Raw genomic sequence first — 8,723 nt, forward strand, 5'->3', positions numbered from 1 at the left:
TCTTCAACTCATTTTTTCAAGCAATTTCTTTAGGATTATGAGTATGATGAAAATAGAAAATGGTTATTTGCGAAAAACGCTATCATTTGATTCAATATTGCATGATAATCTTGCTTGATTCAAATATCCCCAAATCTGGAAATTTGGGTTTATACTATGGTTGTTAACTTGATGATGATTATTGATGATTTTGAGGTTGTAAGAATTGATGAAGAACATAAGGATGAGGTTAAAGAAAAACAGTTTAGATTTTGGGAATTATAGTAGGTTCGAAAATTCACCAGAAAATATATAAAAATAATTTGGAGGTTATTTTTATATATTGTGTTAATATATGGATCTAGTTTCGTTTAAAACAAACGGGATCAATTTCAAGTTGTATACAAATAGATATGAATTTTTAACTGAGGAAAGGTCAGAAAAGTCGGACAGCAGAATTCTGTACAAAACAGATTCTGTTGGTGAACTTTGAAAATTCACCATAAATTGTACATAATGAATTAGAAGGAGTTCTTTATATGGATAGATTTGTATTCGAGTCTAGTTTTCAATGGAAAAAACGGAATTAAATTCCAGTGTGTGTATCAATACAGTTTAATGATTCTTTAAAGGTAGTACGAACTGTCTGAATTCTGAAAAATTAATGGGTTGTTGTGTAAGAGTTGTATAATTGATTATTTTGGGAAGATTGAAATGATTGGTGATTTAAGTACAAAAATTGCATAGTTGGGGTACTTAAATGTATTTATACTTTTGTAAAAGCATTTGAATGGAAATAATTTCAATGTTGGAATTATTGGTATTAAGAATTTAAGTGGTAAAATGGTGAAGACCATTTTGAGTAAATTGGAAAAGTGGGTTCCAATGTTAAAGGAATTAATAAGTACTGAATTATTTGGTGGAAATGAGTTTGAAGTATGCTATGGAATTATTTTGGGATATGGTTATGTTAGTACAATACTAACATATGTATTGTTATAAATTTGTGATTTATACAGATTGTGATTGATTTGTAATCGAAGCAAATCAAATATAAAAAGGGTTTATGGTGGACAATAGTGAGGCTTATATATTTTGAAAGACATAAAGTGTCAAGGTGAGTGCAATACATGCATGAAATTACACATGGATGTTTTATACATCATAAGGAAGACTTGCGATAAGTCGACCTTGTTTATATCAACATGATATTATGCCATGTTTTTATAAATTGACATGACATTGAAATGTCACGGTATGAAATCAAAATGCATTGATTATGAAAAATATGATATTTTACCATGAATGTTTTCGGGTATGAACTGCCCAATGTTAAATATTGATAATATACTTTGCCATGGATGAATTGAATAAAATAGATTATATGCCCAAGTAAGTCATTGAGGGACAGGGAATAGTTGGCATGCCATAGAATATAGCAGCTGCAGGTTCATAATACACTTTGGTGTATATGGTGGGCACGACCTTATGTGTAATACACTTCGGTGTATATGGTGGGCACGACCTTATGTGTAATACACTTCGGTGTATATGGTGGGCACGACCTTATGTGTAGCACTACGGTGCAAATATTACTCGAATACCCAGGGTCCTCAAGGTTTAATATGGGCTATTGGCTATGGATTATGTTTTATTGGTTAATAAATGGTAACCATGCAAATAAGCTTATGAGCTTACGGAATAATGGCAAGTATATTGAAAATAAAAATAATAAGCTTACGAGCTTATGGAATTTAAATGGTAAGTATTTTGGTAAAATAAGCTTACGAGCTTATGGGATAAATGGTAAGAGATTTTATATTATTTTGATCATGGTAAAATATTGGATATGTTAGTAAAATGATTTTATGGAAATTTGATATTTGATATTGAAAATCATGCATGAATTGTATTGCACTGTTAAATGTTTTAATTGCCTCACTAAGTTTATACTTAGCGTGTGATGATTTTCACGCGTAGGAAAAAAAGCAAAGAATAAGAATAAAGAGTTCAGAACGACATCAAGCATCAAGAGGTATATTTGAATATCAGTAAGACATCCTATTGTAAAATTTGATTTTTGATAGTGGCTTGTAATTTAAAAATGTTCAATTTATTTGTTTAATTAATTTTGGAAATTTTTATAGTGATAAAAGGTGAATTATTATGAATTTATATGTAAATTTTCGGAAGTTACTATTCATATAAAATAAATGTTTTGAATTAAATTGGTTACAACGAAACATGATTTATATGACATGGTATTTTTATAATATTATTTACTATTTCAATTAAATAAATTTTAAATCGCTCTCAAATTATGAAATGGTTTTAGAAAATTCGGGTGACATCTATAATCTGTATAGGTATAATTATACGGGTTATGGGTGTTACATTTATTGGCATCAGAGCTACAGGTTTAGCCGATTCTAGGACTAAACCGAGGTTATTTTGAGTTAAAAAGTGTATACATGCCACTAGGATGTCAAAAGTTACTGATATTTGTATATATACTATGATGATGCTTATTAAGAGTAAAGTTGCTCTTTAATAATGTATGATGATTCTGACTATGTTCAGATATGGAAAATTAAAGACAAAGGTAATAAAGTCGAAATGGTTGAAAAGAATGTCGAGATTGAAATCGACAAAAAGGGAACATATATGACTTATATAAAACACCTTAGAATGGTGGATTGTTGTAAGGGATTTTTCTCCATTTTGTGCAAGAATGGATTAAAAAGTTTGAATGACTTACAAGAAAAGTCGAATCGAATGAGGATCCAGAGAAGATATATGGATCTAGTGAATGATTTTGAGGTTCTCCAGGTAAGCTTAAATAAGTGAAAAATATTTAAGCTAAGCATTAAATTGTTTAAATCATTGATAATTTGAGTAAGAAGAAATAAATAAGCGGTAATATGATTTCCGCTAAACGTTTAAAGAAAGTTGAATTATTAGTAAATCAAATAATTATGAGTTGGTTTGAGAATGGATATCAAGTCCATAAAATTGGATAAAGTTACCTTGTGAAGGTAAATATGTGAAAATGTATTGTCCAACTTTCCACGCTACAATGTATTATTGTTTAGATTGAGATGGATTCTCAAGAACTTTAAAGTGTCAAGTTCGTAATGATAAGAAAATGAGTAAATTTGTTTACTAGTGTGATATTAGCATTAACTGCTATGAAGTTATTGCTACAAATTTATCAAGTTTTCTTATTGAATGATGTGAACATTAAGACTTTCCTTGGAGATGGAAAAGGTTTTAATTATTCAAGAATAATTTTTATGGATCTGGAAAAGTTATAAATATTTCCTTAAGAATGAAATAAGGAATTTCAAAGTAGAAATATTCAATTCTACTTGGTATCCAGTGATATTAGAGTGGAAGATCATAGATCATGGTCATGATATAAGTGTTAGTCGGACAAATAGTACATGTTCGATAAAGATTCAGGAGCTTATGTTACCGGTGAATCTTATGGGATCAACATTAACAAGTTGTAGATCATTTTGATCATGAGTTGGTTGTCTCTGCAATAAGGTTGGGTTATTGGTCGCAAGAAGCGATTAATTTAAAAAAATGCGGAGAAATTAAAAATTTTAATGGTTGATGAAAAAGTGAGATCATCACTAATGTCAACAATGGTTACGATTAAGATGATGTAAAAAGGATGCATAGCTTTTATAGCTAAGGTGATGGATACTAAAGTATCTGAAGTAAGATCATATGATATTTCCATAATTTGGGAATTTCCATAAGTCTTTTTAGATTTATTATTATGGGTTACCTCCAGATTGAGAGGTGGAATTCAATATTGATGGTTATCAAGACATTAATCTTGTATCTATGGGTTCATATCGAATGATTTCGATTGAGCTAAGAGAATAAAGAACTAATGCAAGAATTGATAGATGAAGGATGCATTAGACTGAATATTTTATACCTTGGGGTAAACAGGTATTGGTTATAAAAAAATGGATATATGCAATTATGCATAGATTATTGAAAAAATTATTGATAGTTAAACAAAGTAACTATCAGAAACAAATATACTATTTTGAGGATTGATGACTTGTTTTATCAGCTTAAAAGGAGCAATAATGTTTCTAAAATTGATATTCGAATGGGATATCACCGGTTAAATTTTAAAGAGGAAGATGTTCCAAAGATAGTTTTCAAGAAACGGTATAGACACTACGAGTTCGTAGTAAAGCCGTTTGGTTTGAAAAATGCTCAGGTATCATTCATAGACTTGATGAATCAAGTATTTCAATTTTACTTGGATTAATTTGAGGTGGTTGTATTGATGACATTCGGGTATACTCGAATACAAAGATAGAGCATGATGCTTATATTCGTGTTGTATTCGAAATACTTAAGGTATATACTAAACTGTCAAAGAGTGAGTTTTGGCTATCAGAAGTTGATTTTCTTAGTCATGTTGTCTCGGTATATGGCATAAGAGCTAAAAAAATATATATTATAAGAAGAAAAAAAACAGAAGAAGAAAAAAAAAATAGAAAATGAAAACGAAGAAAAAAAATGAAAACGAGAAAGAAAAGAAAATGAGAAAAAAATGAGAGATAAAAAACATTATTTCACTTGTGGAAAAAAAATGCGAGACTAAAGACTTTGAAGTCAACTTTGATGGAAATTATTGAGGAAGAATTTGTATTCCTCATAATGATGAGTTGAAGAAATATTTTCTTTCTAAGGCACATTATAGTCTACTGACTACGCATACAAGTGGGAACAAAATGTATCAGGATGTAAAGAGTTATTTTGGTGGCCAGATATGAAAAAAAAAACATTACTAAGTTTGTTGTTACATGTTTGACATGTCAACAAGTAAAAGTTGAGAATCAAGTGCTTTCGGAATTATTACAACTGATTGCTATTCCAGAGTGGAAGTGGTAAAGAGTCACTATGGATTTTGTTAGAAGACTACTTTTGACATTAAATAAAAAGGATTCCATTTGGGTGATAGTGACTGGTTTATTAAATCGGCACATTTTATTTCGATGCAAATGGACTATGCATTGGATAATTATACATAGTTATATATTAAAGAGATAGTTCAGCTACATGGAATATTAATGTCAATTATATCAGACAGGGATCCAAGGTTCACTGTATGATTTTGGAAATATTTGCATAAAATTTTGGGTACTTGATTGAATTTCAATACGATCTTTCATCCACAGACGGATGGTAAGTCAGAAAGTATTATTTATATATTTGAAGATATGCTGAGTGCATGTGTGATTGATTCCAAGGAATCATGGGAAAAGAAAAGTAATTGTTTTTAGTAGAATTTTTCTACAATGACATTATTAAATTAAGCATCAAGATAAATCCGTGTGAAATTTTATATGGGAGAAAATGTCGAACACCATTGAGTGGGTTCGAGATAAAAGATCGAAATTTTGTTGACCTAGATTTTTATTAAAAGAGGTTGAGGATGAAGTAAAAATAATATCAAGATGATATTGGATCGGCAAAAGTCTTATGTAGACTTGAAATGAAAAAGGGATTGAATTTTATGAAGGTGATAAAGTTTTTCTTAAAGTATCACCTTGGAAAAAGATATTGCGCCTTAAAAAACTAAGTCTAAGATTCATTGGAATTTATGAGATATTAAAAAGAGTTGGACTGATGGATTATCACTTAACATTAACTCTGGAGGTAATTGGGAACCAGAGTTGGGCAAAGTATACAATATTTTTCATGTGTTGATGCTTAGAAAGTATCGATTGGATATTCATATCAGGTTGAAGATTTGGATTAAATAACTTCCAAATCTAATGATTGGCATGATCTTCACAAAGTTCTCAAATTAAGGAGGAAAAAAAATCGGAATATAAGAAGTTAGCAAGACCAAAATAAGTCTACAGTTAAAGTGTGAGCAAGTCTTACCAGTTAGTATAACCCTAAATTAGGGTTATGAATGTACAAGGGAAAAAAGAATTTAATGATGGTTTAAAGATTATTGAAGTATTCTTATCTTTAGAGAAATATGAGAGTTTTAAAAAATCCTTATTTTGGTGGGATTTATTTATTTATTTATTTTTTTATAAAATTCTTTATAAAAAGGGAAGTTAGAGTTTTCATAGAAAGTCTTAAAATTCGAGGACGAATTTTCTTAAGGAGGGGAGAATTGTAATACCCAAAAAATCTAGATGATGACCAAAATGTAAATTTTGAAAGTTTGATGGTCAAATTAGAAATTCGGGAAATAAGTTTAGGGAATTAAGTGATAATTTCCTAAAAAGAATTTTATTCCATAAATAGATGGTCTACTCTTGAGAGTGGAGTTTTATGGAAATCATATTGTTGGATTTGGAATTTAGTAAAGAAAGAGTTAAAGCCGGTAAGAAATCGGTAAATTCTGATCGAATCGGAATTTTACAAAAATTTGAAGGATGTTATAAAATGGTTGGAAATATTATTGTAATATTTTGGATCAGAGAAATTTGGTTTGGAATTGTGCAATTTTTCAGATTAAAGCGAAACTGTGGAATTTAGTGACTAAAACGTAAGTTTTGAAAATTTCAGGGAATTTTCGTAGGTCAAAGTCAAATTAAATTATATTTGACTTTGTAATATCAGATGGCTTGGTTTTATGGTGATTTTGGAGATTCATTAAGGGTGTTTTGGTCTTATCACAATTAAATGAATAATATATTCATTTAAGGTGGAATGAAATGTAAATTAAGATGACATTTCAACCAAATGTGTTCATCTTCTCCTCCAAAAGCTGTGTGGGTTTCTTGAAAGGTAAGAGATCTTCAACTCATTTTTTCAAGCAATTTGTTTAGGATTATGAGTATGATGAAAATAGAAAATGGTTATTTGCGAAAAACGCTATCATTTGATATCAATATTGCATGATAATCTTGCTTGATTCAAATATCCCCAAATCTGGAAATTTGGGTTTATACTATGGTTGTTAACTTGATGATGATTATTGATGATTTTGAGGTTGTAAGAATTGATGAAGAACATAAGGATGAGGTTAAAGAAAAACAGTTTAGATTTTGGGAATTATAGTAGGTTCGAAAATTCACCAGAAAATATATAAAAATAATTTGGAGGTTATTTTTATATATTGTGTTCATATATGGATCTAGTTTCGTTTAAAATAAACGGGGATCAATTTCAAGTTGTATACAAATAGATATGAATTTTTAACTGAGGAAAGGTCAGAAAAGTCGGACAGCAGAATTCTGTACAACACAGATTCTGTTGGTGAACTTTGAAAATTCACCATAAATTGTACATAATGAATTAGAAGGAGTTCTTTATATGGATAGATTCGTATTCGAGTCTAGTTTTCAATGGAAAAAACGGAATTAAATTCAAGTGTGTGTATCAATACAGTTTAATGATTATTTAAAGGTAGTACGAATTGTCTGAATTCTGAAAAATTAATGGGTTGTTGTGTAAGAGTTGTATAATTGATTATTTTGGGAAGATTGAAATGATTGGTGATTTAAGTACAATATTTGCATAGTTGGGGTACTTAAATGTATTTATACTTTTGTAAAAGCATTTGAATGGAAATAATTTCAATGTTGAAATTATTGGTATTAAGAATTTAAGTGGTAAAATGGTGAAGACCATTTTGAGTAAATTGGAAAAGTGGGTTCCAATGTTAAAGGAATTAATAAGTACTGAATTATTTGGTGGAAATGAGTTTGAAGTATGCTATGGAATTATTTTGGGATATGGTTATGTTAGTACAATACTAACATATGTATTGTTATAAATTTGTGATTTATACAGATTGTGATTTATTTGTAATCGAAGCAAATCAAATATAAAAAGGGCTTATGGTGGACAATAGTGAGGCTTATATATTTTGAAAGACATAAAGTGTCAAGGTGAGTGCAATACATGCATGAAATTACACATGGATGTTTTATACATCATAAGGAAGACTTGCGATAAGTCGACCTTGTTTATATCAACATGATATTATGCCATGTTTTTATAAATTGACATGACATTGAAATGTCACGGTATGAAATCAAAATGCATTGATTATGAAAAATATGATATTTTACCATGAATGTTTTCGGGTATGAACTGCCCAATGTTAAATATTGATAATATACTTTGCCATGGATGAATTGAATAAAATAGACTATATGCCCAAGTAAGTCATTGAGGGACAGGGAATAGTTGGCATGCCATAGAATATAGCAGCTGCAGGTTCATAATACACTTTGGTGTATATGGTGGGCACGACCTTATGTGTAATACACTTCGGTGTATATGGTGGGCACGACCTTATGTGTAATACACTTCGGTGTATATGGTGGGCACGACCTTATGTGTAGCACTACGGTGCAAATATTACTCGAATACCCAGGGTCCTCAAGGTTTAATATGGGCTATTGGCTATGGATTATGTTTTATTGGTTAATAAATGGTAACCATGCAAATAAGCTTATGAGCTTACGGAATAATGGCAAGTATATTGAAAATAAAAATAATAAGCTTACGAGCTTATGGAATTTAAATGGTAAGTATTTTGGTAAAATAAGCTTACGAGCTTATGGGATAAATGGTAAGAGATTTTATATTATTTTGATCATGGTAAAATATTAGATATGTTAGTAAAATGATTTTATGGAAATTTGATATTTGATATTGAAAATCATGCATGAATTGTATTGCACTGTTAAATGTTTTAATTGCCTCACTAAGTTTATACTTAGCGTGTGATGATT

This window comes from Hibiscus syriacus, unplaced genomic scaffold (assembly GCF_006381635.1).
Source record: "Hibiscus syriacus cultivar Baekdansim isolate YM2019G1 unplaced genomic scaffold, ASM638163v2 tig00110831_pilon, whole genome shotgun sequence".
Lineage (NCBI taxonomy): Eukaryota > Viridiplantae > Streptophyta > Magnoliopsida > Malvales > Malvaceae > Hibiscus > Hibiscus syriacus.